General features: G+C 36.5%; 1 protein-coding gene across 6 annotated transcripts in view; it reads left to right on the top strand.

The window, feature by feature from the left end:
* The window catches only part of CALCRL (calcitonin receptor like receptor), a 129,329-nt gene that overhangs the window by 5,796 nt on the left and 101,319 nt on the right, over nt 1–22,214 (top strand). For 4 of the 6 annotated variants that reach the window (XM_065931902.1, XM_065931898.1, XM_065931903.1 and 1 more), the window contains exon 2: nt 19,425–19,492. The exons of the other annotated variants lie outside the window; for them this stretch is intronic. The gene's annotated coding sequence lies outside the window, so the exon portion shown is untranslated. The remainder of the gene's footprint in view (nt 1–19,424; nt 19,493–22,214) is intronic. 6 annotated transcript variants of the gene reach the window in all.

Here is a 22,214-nt window from a genome sequence, read left to right as displayed (position 1 = left end):
AGAACCCTGTTTTAAAGGGTGGCTTGCTGCTACTGACCTAGTCAATTTCTTTGAGGGTTTGCTATGTGCCATGGACATTATTAATTACTAATGTATAAACTCCGTAAACTTCCCTCAAAGCCCTAGCAAATAGTATCCTTGTTTGCACATAAGAAACTCCTAAAGCACAGAGCTCCTAAATAATGTGCCCAAAGTCATATAGTTATCAAGTGGCAAAACAAGGCCTTGAATCCTGACTCATGCTCTGAACAACTCTGCTTCCCTCTCCAATTGGTGGCTAGTACCCTGGAGAAGGAAATGGCAACCCACTCCAGTACCCTTGCCTGGAAAAACCCATGAACGGACAAACCTGGTCGGCTACAGTCCGTGGGGTCACAAAGAGTCGGACACGACTGAGCGGCGGCTTCACTTCACTTCACTTCACTTCAGTTCTTTTCACCGTGTCATCCCTAGCACAAAGGGATGCTGTTCCTAGAATCTTAGCTTAAGTGCAGTTAGTTAGTTAGCTCAGTCGCTCAGTTGTGTCTGACTGTTTCCAACCCCATGGACTGCAGCACACCAGGCTTTCCTGTCCATCACCAACTCCTGGAGCTTACTCAAACCCATGTCCATTGAGTCGGTGATGCCATCCAACCATCTCATCCTCTGTCGTCCCCTTCTCCTCCCGCCTTCAATCCCTCCCAGCATCAAGGTCTTTTCCAATGAGTCAGTTCCTTTATTCAGGTGGCCAAAGTATTGGAGTTTCAGCTTCAGCATCAGTCCTTCCAATGAATATTCAGGGCTGTTTCTTTAGGATGGACTGGTTTGGTCTCCTTACAGACCAAGGGACTCGCAACAGTCTTCTCCAACATCACTGTTCAAAAGCCTCAATTCTTTGGTGCTCAGCTTTCTTTATAGTCTAAATCTCATATCCATACATGACTACTGGAAAAACCATAGCTTTGACTAGATGGGCATTTGTTGGCAAAGGACTGTCTCTGCTTTTTGCTGTCTAGGTTATTCATAGCTTTTCTTCCAAATAGCAAGCATATTTCAGTTTCATGCTGTAGTCACCATCTGCAGTGATTTTGGAGCTCAAGGAAAGAATGTCTCTTCCATTGTTTCCCCATCTATTTGCCATGAAGTGATGGGACCAGATGCCATGATCTCAGTTTTCTTTTTTTTTTTAATTTTGAGTTTTAAGCCATCTTTTAAACTCTCCTCTTTCACTTTCAAAAAGAAACTCTTTATTTCCTCTTCACTTAGTGCAATGAGGTTGGTGTCATTCGCACATGTGAGGTTATTGATAATTCTTCCAGCAATCTTAATTCCAGCTTCTGACTCATTCTCATGATGTACTCTGCTTATAAGTTAAATAAACAGGGTGACAATATACAGCCTTGACATACTCCTTTCCTATTGTGCAATCAGTCTATTATTCCATATCCAGTTCTAACTGTTGCTTCTTCACCTGTATCCAGGTTTCTCAGGAGGCAGGTAAGGTGGTCTGGTATTCCCATCTCTTGAAGACCTTCCCACAGTTTGTTGTGTTCCACACAGTCAAAGGATTTGGCATAGTCAATAAAGCAGAAGTAGATGCTTTTCTGGAGATGTCTTGCTTTTTCGATGATCCAGTCAGTTCAGTTCAGTCCCTCAGTCATGTCCGACTCTGCACACCATGAACTGCAGCATGCCAGGTCTCCCTGTTCATCACCAACCCAAAGTTCACCCAAACTCCTGTCCATTGAGTAGGTGATGCCAGTAACCATCTCATCGTCTGTTGTCCCTTTCTCCTCCTGCCTTCAATCTTTCCCAACATCAGGGTCTTTTCAAATGTGTCAGCTATCTTATCAGATGGCCAAAATGTTGGAGCTTCAGCTTCAACATCAGTCTTTTCAGTGAACACCCAGGACTGATTTCCTTTAGGATGGACTGTTTGGATCTCCTTGCAGTCCAAGGGACTTTCAAGAGTCTTTTCCAGCACCACAGTTCAAAAGCATCAATTTTTCTGGGCTCAACTTTCTTTAAAGTCCAACTCTCACATCCATGCATGACTACTGGAAAAACCATAACCTTGACTAGATGGACCTTTGTTGACAAAATAACATCTCTGTTTTTAATATGTTGTCTAGATTAGTCATAGCTTTCCTTCCAAGGAGTAAGAGTCTTTTAATTTCATGGCTGCAGTCACCATCTGCAGTGATTTTGGAGCCCCCCAGAATAACTTCAGCCACTGTTACCCCATCTATTTGCCATAAAGTGATGGGACCGGATGCCATGATCTTAGTTTTCTGAATGTTGAGCTTTAAGCCAACTTTTTCACTCCCCTCTTTCACTTTCATCAAGAGGCTCTTTAGTTCTTCTAGACTTTCTGCCTTAAGGGTGGTGTCATCTGCATATCTGAAGTTATTGGTATTTCTCCAGGCAATCTTGATTCCAGCTTGTGCTTTCTCCAGCCCAGCGTTTCTAATGATGTACTCTGCATATAAGTTAAATAAGCAAGGTGACAATATACAGCCTTGATGTACTCTTTATCCTATTTGGAACCAGTCTGTTGTTCCATATCCAGTTCTAACTGTTGCTTGCTGACCTGCATATAGGTTTCTCAAGAGGCAGGTCAGGTGGTCTGGTATTCTGATCTCTTTCAGAATTTTCCACAGTTTATTGTGATCCACACAGTGAAAGGCTTTGGCATAGTCAATAAAGCAGAAATAGATGTTTTTCTGGAACTCTCTTGCTTTTGATGATCCAGTGAATGTTGGCAATTTGATCTCTGGTTCCTCCGCCTCTTGTAATACCAGCTTGAACATATGGAAGTTCACCGTTCACATATTGCTGAAGTCTGACTTGGACAATTTTGAGCATTACTTTACTAGCGGGTGAGATGAATGCAACTGTGCAGTAGTTTGAGCATTCTTTGGCATTGCCTTTCTTTGGTATTGGAATGAAAACTGACCTTTCCAGTACTGTGGCCACTGCTAAGTTTTCCAAATTTGCTGGCATATTGAGAGCAACACTTTCACAGCATCATCTTTCAGGATTTGAAATAGCTCAACTGAAATTCCATCACCTCCACTAGCTTTGTTCTTAGTGATGCTTTCTAAGGCCCACTTGACTTCACATTCCAGGATGTCTGGCTCTAAGTGAGTGATCACACCATCGTGAGTATCTGGGTCATGAAGATCTCTTTTGTATAGATCTGTGTATTCTTGCCACTTCTTCTTAACATCTTCCGCTTCTGTTAGGTCCATACCATTTCTGTCCTTTATCGAACCCATCTTTGCATGAAATGTTTGCTTGGTATCTCTTATTTTCTTGAAGATATCTCTAGTCTTTCCCATTCTGTTGTTTTCCTCTATTTCTTTGCATTGATCCCTGAGGAAGGCTTTCTTATCTCTCCTTGCTATTCTTTGGAACTCTGCATTCAAATGGGTATATCTTTCCTTTTTTCCTTTGCTTTTCACTTCTCTTCTTCTCACAGCTATTTGTAAGGCTGCCTCAGACAACCATTTTGCCTTTTTGCATTTCTTTTCTATGGGGAAGGTCTTGATCCCTGTCTCCTGTACAATGTCACGAACCTCCGTCCATAGTTCATCAGGCATTTTGTCTATCAGATCTAGTCCCTTAAATCTCTTTCTCGCTTCCACTGTATAGTCATAAGGGATTTGATTTAGGTCATACCTGAATGGTCTAGTGGTTTTTCCCCACTTTCTTCAGTTTAAGTTTGAATTTGGCAATAAGGAGTTCATGATCTGAGCCACACTCAGCTCCCGGTCTTGTTTTTGCTGACTGTATAGAGCTTCTCCATCTTTGGCTGCAAAGAATATAATCAATCTGATTTCGGTGTTGACCATTTGGTGATGTCCATGTGTAGAGTCTTCTCTTGTGTTGCTGGAATTGGGTGTTTGCTATGATCAGTGCATTTTCTTGGCAATACTCTATTAGCCTTTGCCCTGCTTCATTCCGCACTCCAAGGCCAAATTTGCCTGTTACTCCAGGTGTTTCTTGACTTCTTACTTTTGCATTCCAGTCCCCTATAATGAAAAGGACATCTTTTTGGGTGTTAGTTCTAGAAGGTCTTGTAGGTCTTCATAGAACCATTCAACTTCAGCTTCTTCAGCATTACTGGTTGGGGCATAGGCTTGGATTATATTGAATGGTTTGCCTTGGAAACAAAGATCATTCTGTCATCTTTGAGATTGCATCCAGGTACTGCATTTTGGACTCGTTTGTTTACCATGATGGCTACTCCATTTTTCTAAGGGATTCCTGCCCATGGTAGTAGATATAATGGTCATCTGAGTTAAATTCACCCATTCCAGTCCATTTTAGTTTGCTGATTCCTAACATGTCAGTGTTCACTTTCTCCATCTCCTGTTTGACCACTTCCAATTTGCCTTGATTCATGAACGTAATATTCCAGATTCCTATGCAATATTGCTCTTTACAGCATCAAACTTTACTTCCATCACCAGTCACATCCACAACTGAGCGTTGTTTTTGCTTTGGCTTCATCTCTTCATTCTTTCTGGAGTTATTTCTCCACTGATCTCTGATAGCATATTTGGCCTCTTGGACCTGGTCAGTTCATCTTTCAGTTTCCTATCTTTTTGCCTTTTCATGCTGTTCATGGCGTTCTCAAGGCAGGAATACTGTGGACCACATTTTGTCAGAACTCTCCATCATGACCTGTCCATCTTGGGCACCCCTACATGCCGTAGTTCATAGTTTCATTGAGATAGACAAAGCTAAGATCCATGTGATAAGTTTGGCTAGTTTTCTGTGATTGTGATTTTCATATTGTCTGCCCTCTGATGGATAAGGATAAGAGACTTATGGAAGCTTCCTTATGGAAGAGACTGACTGAGGGGGAACTGTTCTGATGGGCGGGGTCATGCTCCCTAAATCTTTAATCCTATCTTTTGTTGATGGGCAGGGCTGTGTTCCCTCCCTGTTGTTTATCCTCTGGCCAAACTATGGTGAAGGTAATGAAGATAATGAGGACCTTCTTCAAGATAGCCCATGCAAGCACTTCCACCCTCAGTACCCATGGCCCTACAGCAGGCCACTGTGGACCCGCATTAAGTGTAATGTGCATTGAAATTCTCTCAAAACAGTGATGGAGTAAATAACCTTAGCTTTCAAGGTTACTCCATGAGTTTAATTTTTAAGTTTTTTTCTTTTGCCATCTTTATCAGTTGCAAAAAAATTTTAAAGCTATAATATCAGTTAAAATATGAGCCACATTACAGATGTGAGGCTTAATGGACTTTGGTTTTTGGTTACTCACCTCTGAACCCAGACTTCCCCACTACTTAGCTCCCTTTTCTGTCAAGTGGAAGTGATGATCCTACTGCTTTATAAGGGTTTGTTAGGAATCCAAGAAACAATGCATTGAAAATGTTTGGCACAGCCCTTGACACTTAGTAGGTAAACCCATTTTAGTGCTCATCATAAACTTTTCATGAACAAGAGGAAATAACTGAGGACATAACTTGTGTCTCTGCAAATCTTATTTCAATCAACATACAGAGAATTAGAATACAGAATTAGAATACAGAATTAGAATACAGAGTGAACAAGAGTGATTTGTAATTTTTTTAGACTAATCACACTTTTGTAATCATCGTATAATATATGCCAGAACCTAATAAAACTGACATTGCTAACTATCATTTCTACAAAGTTTGAGCACTTAAAATATATCTTCATGCTAATAATTTTAAATGCATATTATATAGAAATTATTGGTTTTTTTCTTTCTTTTACATATGAAGTCCAATGAAGTAAACAGTGTTCCCAGAATCAAATGGTCATCATTGACAAAGCTCTGATTTTTACATATGTCTACTGTGATCCTGAATCCTAACTATTTTGTTGCACTTTTGTGTATTATATTTTATTAGATCTCTTATTACAAATGTTGTGCAAAGTTGAATAACAATAATGATCCACCAGATCCAAACTCAATTTCTTCTAACTTGAGATAATACAAATAAATTTAATTGTGTTTCTTATGTGGGCTTTGTGAAATATGGCACATTAGATATAAATTTAGATGTCTGTCCAGAAATTTTTAGTTTTGACTACTTATAGAAGCTGTAGAAATTCACAATTTAAAGAACATTTAGAATGCTCAAATTAAATGTCATTTTAGGACTCCAAGTTTCTGGTGGTTATTTTATTTTTTAAAAAATGTCTTTAGAGAAGGGCCTTTTTATGACTGTCTAATGGTACCCATTTACACTATCTTATGTATTATATTTCAGAAATATGATGAAAGAATACCTGTACAATAAGATTGTTAACATTCATTTAGGTTTTAGTTTAAAATAATTTATTCTGTTTTTGAATATTATATGATATATGACCCACATTGAGAATATAATGAAAGCTACAAACTCTTTCTCCTGTACAAAACCAACTAATCTATATTCATAAGATAAATGTCATAGAGGCTCACATTTTCCATATAATTGTGTGGTTTCAAGGGACCTCCCTTTTTGATGGATCTAATAAGAGTTTTGGATCTCATTTATGAAACTTGCTAATTAATTGAAATGACAATTTTTCTTCTAGAATGAAGTAAATCATATGTATATATTTTTCCTATACCTCAGATACATTTATAAGTACCTACAAACTTAAAAAAATCAGAAACAAATGACCTATAAGATTATTTTCATCTACTAGAGCACAATACTGCATGAAAAACTGCTCTAGGAAAAACTACATAGTAGAATCTGCAATTGGTAATTTTCTGTCTTCTCTCCCTTTTCCTTTCACCCTGTTTCTATACCTACACCTGAACCTGCCTAATCCTCACCCTTCTCTAAACCAAATACTCAATGGCTAGTTTCTGGTCTCAGGTGGTCAAGAGAAGCATGGAAAAATTCTTGAAGAAAACTTTTTCCTTCTTTAGTAAACCTCAATATTTATTCTTAAAGTCTTCAAATGATTGGAAAACTTTATCACAAACATTATCAAGGGTCATCTGCTTTACTTAAAGTTGACTGATGGTAGATGTTAATCACATCTACAAAATACCTTCACAGCAACATCTAGATTAGCTGTGGTTAGTTGTTTGATTGATCAAACAAGTGGGCACCATAGCCTAGCCAAGTTAACAGATAAAATAACCATAATAACTATTTAGGGGGATTCATCTATATTTGCTCTTTTTTCTCCAAAATGATTTAGATTTTTATATTTGAAAAGTCTTCAAAAATTCCTTCTGGATTGATAACTGGAACTGTAGTGAATTTGCTAGTTAAATTGACAAGAACTGACATCCTAATGCCATCCAACCATGAGCATGGTACACATTCTCTAGTTACTCAGGACTTTCTCTAGAGGGACGATAGGAGCAATCTGATGTGGTTTAAATGTATGTTGAGGATATATTTAAAGAAAATATAATACATATTATTATAATATGAATATATTTTATTATAAATGGGGGACATTAAAGAGATATGACATGATATAAAGTTTCCACATTTTAAGAAAAAGAAACATACTCATAGGACCTTCCCAGATTGCTCTTCCTCTTATTAAGTTAAAATATGTTCTCACTGCAATAAATTTTATTTGGGGAAATCTCTGTTCACACCAGAATTTAATCTGGTCAGAGTATAACTGTGGTTTAGCTCAGTGACTGTGCCGTTATTGCTATTAAGGGTGCGAGGCTTAAACAGCATAATCCTCAGTTTTGCAAGCATCCATGACATGCCAGGCCCTATGTTAGAGGTTAAAGGTGAGCAAGACAAGACCCAGGGTCTGGACAACATCAGCTCCACCTCAGCACAGTGCAAGACAGCACTGACTAAAGAACCTATTAACTCTTAATCTATCCTGCTGGCTGTCACTCCATTTTTCATCTTGTCCCGAAATCAGGGACATCCTGCCTTAACTAGGATGTTTTCTAAAATGATAAAAACTGATGAGTCAGATATTTTCTGACTCATATACTTATGAGCCAGACTTATATAATTCTGACTCTGCATGTATTTATTATATTTAAGAAACCTTGGATTATAGATTAAAAGAAAAAACCCTGAAATAAGGGATAATCTAATGGATTTTACTAGGCTCACAATTGTGTGTCTTCGATATTCTGAAACATTTTCTTTTCAACTGCTCTGATGTAATTTTAACATTTTAAATTTTAACAGAAAGATTTCCTTGCCTCTAAATCCACCCAAACTGTCATGGTTGTATAGCAGAAATTGTTCATTTTTTTAGGCTAGAAAGAATGTGTTTAAAGAAAGTGATATCATTAACAATAAAGCTTTGAAGAATGTTTGGACTCATTAATTTGAATAGGAAGTTCTTCAAATGAGATATAAACACGGTTTAAGGTGTAGAGCAAACTGTAAAGGGTGAAATCCATAAAATATTTTCCTAAATATTGTTTAATATTTTAATTAATTGAATTCTTCACATGAATTAACTTCCTTAATTTTACAGTTTCCAAATACAGATTCCATGTTATCAGTTCAAAATTATTAGAATTCTTACCAAGTCTTTTGATAATCAAATTAATATTTTTCCATATTTAATGAAGCAGATTCCATCCTACTTCTTTCAAAGTAAATATATCAAAATCAAAGAGCTTATATTAGAGTTTTTGTGTAAGTTGAACATCCTTCAAAAATTCACTAATTTTGTAAATTTTCAGATTAACCCTGAAAGCTCACAGTTCATGAAATTCTCAACTGTCACCAGTTCAGTACCATAAAAGATTATGTATTTAAGGCTACAAAATCCCAATTTTCTTAGTTATAGTACCATCCAGACCATAAAAGACTGCATGTTCAAACCTTTCAATGTTGCATGTAGTTTCTGATGCTAGAAGCCAGAATAAGATAAATAAATCTAGTTTATGGGATCCAAACTTAGAAGCAGGAGATCCCAGCTCAGGATGTCCTCAGAGGGTTTCACTAACAGTAACTATGATGTAGGTCTTGAAATAGCATGTGCTCTTAAAAACAAAGTTAGATTTTTACACAGACAACACCCTGCTCCTAATTACTCAAAACCATTAAATCATTTGTCCTACACCCTGGTCCTTTTTTCTTCCACACATAGTTGCATAATTTTATTATTGTGTGAGGAAAATAGTCTGTAAACACAATATGTAAGCTTTTCTATCTGGAGAGCTATCACAGTATATCAATTCCAATTTGAATAACTCTTAAAATTAACATTTGTGAAAAAAAACGAAGACCAGGGACTTCCCTGGCAGTCCAGTGGTTAAGACACTGTATTTCCAAAGCAGGGAGCGCAGATTCAATCACCGGTTGGGGAACCAAGATCCTGCAAGCCACATAGTGTGGCCAATAAATAAAGCAAAGACCATTGTGTATCATATTACTTTATTGATATAAAATTATAATAAAAGTTATTTGAATGAATTGAGTAACTTTCTATTAATGTTTATTATGTCTCCTTTTCTCTATTCTTCATCACATATGCATCATGTAGCACCTGAATATGAAAATAAAACAAAACAAAACACTAATTGTTCTTATTTGTGGGCCTGTAGTTCCTAGAGTCTGTATTTTAGTAGCTCTTCTTTCTTTTATTGAGTCCTTTACCTCCAAACATGGAGAAGGAAATGGCAACCCACTCCAGTACTCTTGCCTGGAAAATCCCATGGACGGAGGATCCTGGTAGGCTACAGTCCATGGGGTTGCAGAGTCAGACATGACTGAGCAATTTCACTTCACTTCACTTACCTCCAAACAAGTTGATTTCTTTGCTAGTACCTCTGATACCAACTAGTGTAAGTTTAAAGGAAGGTCAACACATTATTTAAGATATGATTAAATTTTATCTGAGTTTCTTTTATGGAGCACAGAATACTTTCCCCTTAGATATCCGTATGCCTAAGTCTTTGCTCAGGCAAAAGCTGTTCTTTGGGGCTTAAGCTAATCACTATTTAAAATAAACCTACAGCTATACCTACACCCCTTCCCCAGTGGCTCAGATGGTAAAGAATCTGCCTGCAATACAGGAGACTGGGTCTGTTCAATCCCTGGGTCTGGAAGATCCCCTGTAGGAGGGCACATCAACTCACTCCAGTATTTTTGCCTGAAGAATCCCATGGACACTGGAGCCTGGTGGGCTACAATCCTTGGGGTCCCAAAGAGTTGGACCGGAGTGAGTGACTGACACTGCAACACTGCATACCACTAAAACCCTATTGTTCATCTTTGCCTATTTTAGCATGTCCTTGCTTTTTTACTATAAAATCAATCACCTGGCAACAAGCCATCTATTATAATTTACGTTATTTCTGTTATTATTTATGTTCTGTCCATGACACTAACCTCTAAGCTCTACAAGTACTGCACTTGTATTTTTTTTTCCCCACTGATACATAGCACCTAGATAAGTGTCTGCATTAATAGGTACTTAAAAACTGTTTAATAAATGACTAAATGAATGAATGTTTCTTTCTACCAGTCTCCACAGAAAACTTGATAGTGACTCTGATTTTGTATGCAGTGCACAGTAGATATCAGAGCTGAAATTCTGAAGATGTTAGTCACTACATATTGCCAAAGAGAAAATATTCAGACTAATTACTGTCTTATTATTCCTAGGTCAACCTAATATTTACCCCTTACTATCATTATAAATAAAGATGCTTTCAGTAATGTATTTAGTATTCAGGTTTCACTGAATTCCAAGGCATGACCTTTCAAACTGGGGTAAATGAGAAGGCTGCTCAGTGTTTTAACACAGAATGTTGAAGCATTTCCCTAAATGGCCAAACAATGGCTGAAATTGGCAGAATTTCTTGTTGAAACTGGCAGACTTGCCCACTGTTGCCTCCCAACAAAAGTCTTCCTCCATGACTAGTTGCCTTTTTGGACAATAGCACTAAAATGTCTATAGTAGGAGAAAAAGAACACTTAGTGGGGAAATTGAAAGAAAGTAAATTAATCTTATAAAAAAGCATGTAGGGTAGGATACAAATCCTGTTTGATTGTCAAAAAATTATACATCTCTGTAATAATTGATGAGTTACATATTTCTATATCTGTAATTTCTCAAGCTTTTAAGTATTGATTTATAAATATTTAAAGATAATTCTAAAAAAGAGTGCCAGGTGTCAATGCCCTTTCATCATTGTATAGTTCTGCAAGTTTTCTAAACTTAAAGCCAAAGGACTATTTTATAAATTAAAATATATAATTGTCACTAAATAAAATCATGATTTGTTTGAAAGCTCATGATAAATTTTCACAAAATATGTCTTCTTAATTGACACAAGTCATAAATTTTAACAATTCTTTTCTATTTAGATTCTCCAGGGGTTTATGTCCAAAGTATTCAGAAAAAAATATGTATGTGTATATATACACATTTTATATGAATGTGTCAAGGCTGTGACTTCCCTGATGGTTCAGGTGGTAAAGAATCTGCCTATGATGCAGGAGGCCTGAGTTCCATCTCTGGGGCAGGAAGATCCTCTGGAGAAGGAAATGGCAACCTACTTCAGTATTCTTGCCTGAGAAATTCCATGGATAGAGGAGCCTGGTGGGTTACAATCCATGGGGTCACAAAGAGTCAGATATGACTGAACGACTAACACTATTTACACTTGTCACGGCTGTAATTTTACTGTTCTTCAACATATCTTGTATAACTGGACTTTAAACCACATACTGCTGCTACTGCTAAGTCACTTCAGTTGTGTCCCACTCTGTGCAACCCCATAGATGGCAGCCCACCAGGCTCCTCCGTCCGTGAGATTTTCCAGGCAAGAGTACTGGAGTGGGTGCCATTGCCTTCTCCAAACCATATACTTGTTTGTATTAAACAACTCTATGTACTCAATGAAGTATTGCTCAAAACATAAAAGTAACCTATGAAATGGATTCTTTAAGTCTTTTTGAACTTTCTAACTTTTGTCGTTGTTGTCCAGTCACTCAGTCATGTCTGACACTTTGTGACCCCAGGGACTGCAGCATGCCAGTCTTCCCTGTCCTTCACTATTTCCCGGAGTTTGCTTAAACTCACGGCTATTGAGTCGATGATGCCATCCAGCGGTCTCATCCTCTGTCCTCCCTTTCTCCTCCTACCTTCAATCTTTCCCAGCATCAAGGTCTTTTCCAATGAGTCAACCTTTTGCATTAGGTAGCCAAAGTATTGGAGCTTCAACATCAATCCTTCCAATGTGTGTTGTGTTAGTTGCTCTGTTGTGTCCAACTCTTTGCAACCCCATGGACTGTAGCCCACTAGGCTCCTCTGTCCATGGGATTCTCCAGGCAGAAATACTGGAGTGGGTGGCCATTCCCTTCACCAGCAACTCTTCCCAACCTGGAGATTGAACCCAGGTCTTCTGCATTGCAAGCAGATGCTTTACCATCTGAGCCACCAGGAAAGCCTCCTCCAATGAATATTCAAGGTTGATTTCCTTTAGGGTTGACTTGTTTGATCTGCTTGTTGTCCAAGGGACCCTCAAGACCCTTCTCCAGCACCACGGTTGGAAGGCATCCGGTCTTCTGTGCTCTGCCTTTTTTATTGTCCAGCTCTCATATCCATACATGACTACTGGAAAAACCATAGCTTGGACTATATGGATCTTCATCAGCAAAGTAATGTCTCTGCTTTTTAAAATGCTATCTAGGTTTGTCATTGCTTTTCTTCCAAGGCGGAAGCATCTTTCTGGCTTTAATGTGGTGTTATCAAAGGGATTTCCCAGGTGGTGCAGAGGTGAAGAATCCACTTGCCAATGCAGGAGGCACAAGAGACCTGGGTTCCATCCCTCAGTCAGGAGGATCCTCTGGAGAAGAAAATGGCAACTCACTCCTATTTTCTTGCCTGGGAAGTCCTATGAACTGAAGAACCTGGTGGGCTACAGTCCATGGGGTTGCAAAGAGGTAGTCACAACTGAGCATGCAAATACCAATTTATAATAAAGTTACTATTATAAAACATAATAATAATAATGCCCTAACAAAAATTGTATTTTGTTTTATAATTATTCTACATTCATTCTGATATGTTTATATACATGTATTTATGTTTGTGTATATATGATATGTTTATATATAATGTGGTCTCCTGCATGACAGGCAGATTCTTTACTGTTTGAGCCACCAGCGAAGCCCCACATATAATGTGACAATCCAATTATTCTACAACACATTTTCTTTTTCCCAAGTATCTTAGAATAAACAATAATAATAATAAAAGCTGAAACCAAAAATAGCTTTTAAAAGACCAAAATGTGACAATTACTAACCTAGAAGGGCTTGATGAAATGGTAGAAAGGGCAGTTAAACTTTACATAATAATAGAATAATAATAGAATTTTCAGTCCAGGTACCTGGCACATAAAATTGGAGTGCAAAAATAACTGATTTCTCACAGTGAGCAGAGACACCACACTTTCTCAAGCTAGAATCATGCCTTACAATGAAAAATGGGTACTCCCAGCAGTCCTGTTCAGCAGAAGGCAATGCCAAAATATTTGTTTACTCTCATCTAGATTCAGCAGAGGTACCATGTATTCCTGAGAACCTTTTCTAATAGAGTGCTGCTTGTAGAATGAAAAAGCTGTTTTGAAGTCTGAATAGTTGTCTAATACTAAACTAAATAATTTCCCCAATTATTATAATTGACTCTTTATTGCATATTGAATTTATGGGTACAGGCCAAAAATTCCTTATCAGTTTTAGCAGTTCTTCAGCTCTTACATACGCTGGATCTCCTTGACTCTGTTAAGTGTCTCTTTTCTAGAGGCAGAGCTTGCTAACCTACAGCATGGAATATGACTGTAAATCAGTTTGATAATCCATGATGTTGCCCACAAGCAAATGCTATTAGCAATTCTTTAATTATTTATATTTTAATTCCTCTTACTTGGTCCTCACCTCACTTGTTTCTAAAGGAGTGGATGTGCTCTCCTTGTTTACATGGACCATATTTTTTAATTGTATATATTTAAACATATAATTTAAAAAGTACACAAACCTTAAACTTTTCTTCCTTCAAGTAAAACCAGGTCATATCTGATCACAGCATCTGGGCAAATGGCAAGGTGAAAGCTTTTAAGATTCAACCAGAAGTTGATGAAACCATAAATGAAAGGAACAAGATTAGAGAGTGAGGAACTGCTCAAGAGAACAGAAAAGATTCTGAAAAAATCTCATCTAGAGACCAAATATATATATTTGGTCTCTAGATGAGATTTTATATCTATATCTATATATATATGTATATATATATATATATATATATATATATATCTGTAAAAAATGTAATTAACTTAGTAATCTTTGCTTACTGAGTCAAAAAAGTGATATAAAGCCAGAGTGAGGGGTGTGATTTGTCAGTAAAAGAAAGCAGAAAAAGAGAAGGGGAGTAAACAGAATAAAGAGAGGAAAAGAGAGAAGATAAAAGGAGAAGCTCTAAAAGAAGATAAATTGATTTGATAAGACATATTATTTACCAGAAAGTTTAGGAAATAAAAATCCAGCACTGAACTTCATCAATTAAGAAGTGGAGATACTCTGGATACATGACCGTGGACAAGAAGTTAATATGAAAATCCTTCTAGCTGTTTGGTATAACATGTTGGATAGGAAAATTTAACTGTCCTTTGTTTGAAGAATGGGGTTGAGTGTTAAGCTTAAGGGTTGTTCCTCTGATAAGAGGTGACAAGTATTTATGAAGAAGTTGTGAGAAGCAAATGCCATTTCCTAATGATAATCATGTTCTAGAAGTTGGGCCTAATTGTTCAAGATTCTACTTTTAAAAGTGAAGGGTTCATAGAGTCTGACCCACTGGAACATCTTAGTCTGTCTAGGATAGTTTCTCAAGAGGCAGCCCAGAAATTGGGCTCCCTTAATCCTACCACATTTAAAGCAGCAGACCTGGTTTGGTTAACTGCACATCTCTTGGCTCATTCCAAATATACCAAATCAATCTGAGGTGGCTCAACATACAGAGGAAGATGATGCTGAAAAGAGTCCTACATGCTCTGAAAGCTGTCTTCTCTTTACTTTGGATTTTGTGAGAATAAGAGGTGATAATATGATTGAGTGCAAATTTATAATAACAAAATTAGAGTGAACAAGGCATGTGTTTAAATCAAGTGATTAAGTAATGAAAAAATAAGTATAAATTCACACTGGACTACACATATATAACAAGATACATCTTGCTTTCCCTTCTCATTCTTGCTTAGAGAATTATTAGTTTTGTGATTTGAGGTGCACGTTTTCCATGACTGAATCATTATAACTTAAAAGTCTTAGAAACTTGGTAATAATCCAACGTGCAACTTTACCCCTCCTTTCTTTTTTCACTGGCCTCAAGGGAAAGTATACACACACACAAATACAAACATATACACAGATTCACAGGTTGTTCATCATTGGTCTCTCAAAATTCCCTCCATATAGCTAAGAAACTAACCTAAAGTAAAAGAGAATTCACACACCTAAATCACATTCCTAAAATTTACAAAGTGTTTAAACTGTGCATATATTATGATTTATCTATTACATCTTAAAAGGGGTCTGATCTTAACAATATTCTGACGAAAGGAAGTAAACTTTAAAATTGATCAGTGCTGTGTAAGTCATCTCCATCTCCCACCCTACATCCAAGACCTATCTGAAACACATTGCATTTTTATATATTTTGATCACAGATCTATAACAAGTTCTTAATTCCATAGTAAGGAATCATACTCTGCATGTTGTCCTATAAAACCATTTTATATTTTAAAATTTCCATGCATATAAAAGATTATTAAAATGCACTATTTAAATAAATAAATTCCTGTATACCCAGAACCCATCTTGTTCACCATATTTGTCACTAATTAAGTCACATGTGTGTGCCCAGAAGTAAGCCATTAGCCTAAACTTGTACTAGTCATTCCCTTGCTTTACTTTATGGCTTGACCATAATCATCTGTATTTCTAAACCATGTATTATTTAGTTCTATGTTTTTAGTTTTACTTTTATGAGAGTGGAATCCTTCTGAATATAGTTTTGGAGACTTGCTTCTCATTCAGCATTATGTTCTGAAGATGCATCTGTATTAATGTGTGTAATTGTGGTTCTTTTCACTGCTTCGGTGTTCCTTAGTATGAATTTATCTTTTTTTCTGCTGAGAACATTTGGATTGCTTCTACAATTCTGCTATTACAAATAATGAAGCAATGAACATTTTTAAACATATTTCCTTGGTACATATGTCTGAGTTTCTTTAGGGAATACATTTATGAGTAGGATTTAAGGATCCTAGCAATTCTTATACCGATTTATTCTCCCACCGTGTGTAAGGTTCCCATTGCATCACATCCTTTCCAATACTTGGTGTTAATGTCAAACTTTTAAATTTTTGCCAGCTTTTAGTGGGCGTAACATAGTATCTCATTGTGGTTTTAATTTGCATTGCCCTAATTATGAATCACAGCAAATTTGCATGTAAAACAAATTAAAATTTTCTTCCAAAACATTTGTTTCTAATTGGGTAGAAGTGACTGAATGTAGAATTATGGTAAAACCACTTTTTGCTTATATGTTTTTGAGGAAAGGACTATTTTTGGTTAGGGGGTCCAGGGAAAGGACAAGTTGTTTTATTGCTTTAAAGCTGGGTATGGATGAGTGGCATTTCTCATCATGACCAAGAACATAGATTGATAATGCCTAGAACCATACCCCCAAATTTCCATTTCCTCTCATTCAAAAATCCCATGAAATACATATCTTCTTTAAAAATAGGAAGAAAGAGAATAATTCCATTCAGATGTATGTGTGCCTTTTAAAGAAAGACTTTATTTTTCAGAGTTGTTTTAGATTCCTATAAAAGCTGAGTAGAAGGTAAAAGATTTTCCACATAACCCTCTTCCTACCCCCTCCTCTATTACTCATATCCCCCATGAAAGTTGTACGTTTGTTAGAATCAATTAACCTATATTGACAGAGCATACACACTCAAAATCTTATGCTCTGTGGCAGCCTGGAGAGGTGGGATGGGGTAGGAGGTGGGAGGGAGATTAGAAAAGGAAGGGACATTTGTATACCTACCAGTGATTCACGTTGATGTATGGCAGAAAGCAGAGCAACAGAAATAAATAATTTAAAAAATACTGTATGATTCACTATTGGTGTTATGAATTATATGAATTATAACAAATATATCATAACTTGTATTATGTGGGGTTTTTTAAAATAATCTTTCAACTGTTTTAAATCATTCATGGTGCTTACAAGTCTCTGAAAGAGATCATGTCTCTCTTTCTACTGCTGTAAAATTACCTAAATATAAAGTTATCCTAGAAGGCATTGCAGTTTGAGTCTTCGTGCAATTCCTCATTTTGGAAACCGCTTGACTGCCTTTGTATCCATGGGCTGAATTTAACGAATACATTTCTTCAAGTTTCTGATTTCCTCTTAATAAATACACTTAGGTTTGTGTATTTGTTCTTTTAACTTCATTGTTGTGCTTCACCATGGCAACAGTACATCAGGACAGTTTATCCAACATTCTTAAGTAATGCATTTATTTACTGTGTTTCTAAGGTTTAGCTGATTTTGATTTCATTGTCTAAACACTTCAGTCAGTGGTGCTGCTTGTACAAGATTAACTTTCTTTTCAATTTTCTCTAGGTATCTTAATCATTTTAATTAAGGCTTTATAACATTTTCTTTGTATTTTTTGGTACTGCAGATACTGATATTTTCAGAGGAAAGTGGAATACCATGTTGACACATACATTATATTTTATTAACATATGCAATATGTCTACTAACAAAAATGATCTCATCAATATATTCACTGGTAGTCAGAAGTAATTGTTGACATTTTTGTTTTCTACTAAAGCTTATCACCAAAAGGATGGAAATATTCTTTCACAGCATTTTCAGTTGGGATTAAAAATGAAATGTCTAGAACCATGCAGGGAAAAAAAAAACACTCAATGGTCATATCTATTTCTAGTGGCATTTTCTAGCAAGTTGGGAAAGTATTCAAAATAAACTTCAACTCTGAACCTTGTGAATTCCATATGAATGCCAGTAAAGTCTGAGACTGACAAGACTTTTTGTTATTTTTTCCAAAATAGCTAGTAGAAAATCCAGATTCTAACTGTATGCAGTGTCTATGTAAAAATACACATCTCTTTAATATGATCACTATCCTAATGACAACATATGCTAGACCATTTATAATATATTATAAATTATTAAAATGTGTGAGGGTATAAAAATTTACAAACCAGTTCAATTTTTTTTTATTTATATAAAAGAAGATTTTATTACAGAGATTGCTTTTAACATAAGCTTCTTATACTTTTGGGTTTTCATGCAAGGATGCCTAGTGACTTCATGAAAATCTTTTGTAATAATTCAGAAATTATTGTTGGATGTAGCAGCAAATTGATGATCCATAAGAGCAAGTTTATTTTTTAAAAAAGACTCTCAATATAAATTATTGGAGATAAAAATTTGCAAATGCAAATTTGACATCTTAAAATACTATAAGTTCAAACAAGTAAGTAAGTGTTATTTGCCCAGTCATGACCGACTCTTTGCGACCTCATGGACTGCAGCCCACCAGTCTTTTCTGTCCATGAGATTTTCCAGGCAAGGATACTGCAGTGGGTGGCCATTTCCTTCTCCAGGGGATCTTCCCAACCCAGGGATCAAACCCGGGTCCCCTGCACTGCAGACAGATTTTTTTACTGACTGAGCTGCAAGGGAAACCCAAATAATACTTTAAAGTACTTAAAGAAGTACTTTAAAGAAGTTCAAATAGTACTGTGTAAATGAAAATCAAGGTATATCTTGCCTTAAACATTATTTTGAGTCTGAAAAGAAACATGTAAACTACATTTATATATGTTAACTCTTAGTTTAGCAGTGGATGAATCTCACTTGTTAATGATATCCTATATTTAAGGAGCGCTAAATCTCATTACTGATGTGGTCTAACGTCTAGCTTCCTCTGACAAGATCTGTGTCACTCTTTCCCCCTCATTCACTTCAGTTTGACCATGTTGGCTTTCTTTATATGCTTTGAACCAGTCATGTCATTCCATTTCAGAATCATTGACCAAGCCATCCTTTCTTCCAGGAACAACTTTTCTCCTGAACGTTTGAGGACGTCCATTTCTTCCTAGTGCTAAGATCTTGAACAACAGGCACCATCCTCCATCTACATGTGCTTTAAAATCCTCATTCTTAACAAACGAGGTCCAAGAACAAAGTTCTCGATCACCTTTCAGGTTAAAATGGTGGCAACCTAAATTACCTGAAACAATACCTTCCAAGTTCCCATTAAAATGAAACATTTAAAATAGATGTTTGTAATTTTAAGAAAGCACGCTAGTTTTTAACTTTGTTATGTAAAATCCCACTATCCACTAATATTATTACTGAATTCACAAGAATGTTCTCTTGTCATCTAGGATCCTATGATGATACACCAACCATTCGTGCTACCACCAGTCAAAACTATGGATGGCCCCACCTTCAGGTATTTCGTATGAATATATTACAAAAAGGCATTCATGACTTAATGAAAGTAACATGTTAGATTTATAATGAAGTTGAGGACAATATGAGCATGTTAACAATCATAAGAAAGATTTCACAGAATGATACATAATATAACTCCAAATAACTTCTGAATACAAGAAAATGTTGAAAGGCAATCTAGCAAACTACTGATAAAGATGGACTTATGGACATCTGTCAAACTTACAAAGTCATTTCCTTCGGACCTTTGGGTATGAACTTATCCCACATGTTTTTGTTCCCTTGGCCAGAGGACTAGGAATGTTAAATTAATACAAATGGCTCTTATAAGATTTATTAATATCCTTAATTTGGTAGTATTAGCCACAAACATCACACAAAAACACACACACAAATATATAATGTCTATGGTTAATCTTGTTTTAACTATAAATATATATATATAATAGGAGATGACAATGGCAACCCACTCCAGTACTCTTGCCTGGAAAATCCCATGGACGGAGGAGCCTGGTGGGCTGCAGTCCATGGGATCGCACAGAGTCGGACACGACTGAAGCGACTTAACAGCAGTAGCAGCATATATGTATAACAAATTATGTTTCATGTATAAAGTAATAGGGCTAGGTTGCTCTTTTGAACTAAATTCCTTTCCTCTGTAAAGTTCTTTGTTTTCTGATTCACATAGTCATTGTTATATTCTTACAAATGGTTATAAACCTTTCCCATAATTGGAATGTAAAAGGATATAAGGGAACAGGAAAATGGTGGTTAGCTGAATTAAAGATTTAAGTTTCTCTAGCTACTATTTTTAGAACTCCCTGGCAAAGCAGTTTCAATTTCAATCGTAGGCATTAATTTCAAGTTTCAGGGGCATTGGTGCTTCCAAAAAGATTACTGTTGAAGACAGATATCTCTTCTTATTTATATTTAGTACTGTAGTTCCATATCAGATAAAATATTAATTATGTGATTATTATTATACCTCACATCCTCCTTCCCGACAAAATTAAAGTAGCTTTCCTGTCCTAAATTATTTTTAGACTGCTAAGTATTTAACAATTCAGTAATGCATCATCCCAATAAACTATAATAGCATTAATGAAAAATAAAGGCTAGTGAATTATTTTATCTTAAATTCAAAGCTGAGTGAATTAATTCCTTATTCCAACTTTAAATTCCCAAGTCATTTTGTTGGACCAAAAATAGACCCTCTAAAATTATTCTTTGTCCTACAGCATGTCTTTGGGAACTCATCATTGTTGTTCTATCCTTTTATGTGTCAACTTCCTTTGCACATTGAATCTCATATGACTCACTGTTCCTTAGAGCATGGTGTGAATGCTTGAAATGCCTACTTATAACTGACAGTTGAATTTTTCTTCCTGAACTTTTTTATGTGAAGTGGTGCCAGATCAATTTTTTAAAGCCCCAATTTTGCTTATTGAAGACATGTAAGAAAGAGCATAAAATGAAAGAAGATTCACTTACTGGGCAAAAACTGTCTTTAATTTCCACTATCTGTGAGTACCAGTCATCCTCATATGGAAGTTAAGAGGATTGCCTATTCTTTTCTGTCTTTCCAACTTATAAATTCTAACATATATTGGCTAGTTTGAAGGAAATAATTTGGAAATGGCTTGAAAATGAAAGGTCTGAATTTAAACTGTGTTCTCTTCATTAAATTGATCTCTGACTTGCAGTGTATTGGTGAGATTTTTTGTGAGACACCAGTAGCCCTGATGGTAATTTTTAAAATTTTATTTCTAGCATGGAGGGTTTAAGGTGGATATGTATTTAAATTCTAGCAAGAAAGAGGTTGACAAAATGATCTCTGGAAAGATTAAAAAATATAACAGAACCAGTTTGCTATCATATTAGTTTGACTCACATGCAGTTTCAGTTCAGTTCAGTTCAGTTCAGTCGCTCAGTCGTGTCTGACTCTGCGACCCCAGGAATCGCAGCACGTCAGGCCTCCCTGTCCATCATAAACTCCCGGAGTTTACTCAAACTCATGCCCATCGAGTTGGTGGTGCCATTCAGCCATCTCATCCTCTGTCGTCCCCTTCTCTGCCTGCCCCCAATCCCTCCAAGCATCAGGGTCTCTTCCAATGAATCAACTCTTCAGATGAGGTGGCCAAAGTCTTGGAGTTTCAGCCTCAGCATCAGTCCTTCCAATAAACACCTAGGACTGATCTCCTTCAGGATGGACTGGTTGGATCTCCTTGCAGTCCAAGGGACTCTCAAGAGTCTTCTCCAACACCACAGTTCATGCAGTTTAAGTTTAACCTAATACAAAAATCCCAGAAATGAGACTTAAGAAAGAGAACTCCTAGTCTTAGCTCATCTGCCTCTGCTGTGGGATATGAGGCAAATCACCAAACATTCCTGAACTCCCAACTTCTAAATCTATAAAATGAGCAGGTTATATTGTGAGACATCCAGGTCCATTTCAGCTCTGAAATTCTGGGTCCTCTAACTGTAATCACTCTGAATTAAAGACAGGAGCTGGAAATAATGTATCATTTGAAGCTCTTTGTAATAAATAATGTGATTTTTAATAGCTCGATTCCTCTAACTCCAAATATTGTTTCATTTCTTTATTTACATAATCATTCAGTAGACTCTGAAACTTGACAAATAGGTAAAAGGTAAGAAAGAGGAAAAAACAAGGAGAATGTCTCCAGCTAGACTGAATTTTGGCATCAGAAGGATCCATT

Source organism: Muntiacus reevesi, chromosome 3, assembly GCF_963930625.1.
Source record: "Muntiacus reevesi chromosome 3, mMunRee1.1, whole genome shotgun sequence".
NCBI lineage: Eukaryota > Metazoa > Chordata > Mammalia > Artiodactyla > Cervidae > Muntiacus > Muntiacus reevesi.
Note: the sequence above shows the minus strand (reverse complement) of the source record. Positions and strands in the feature narration are given on the sequence as shown.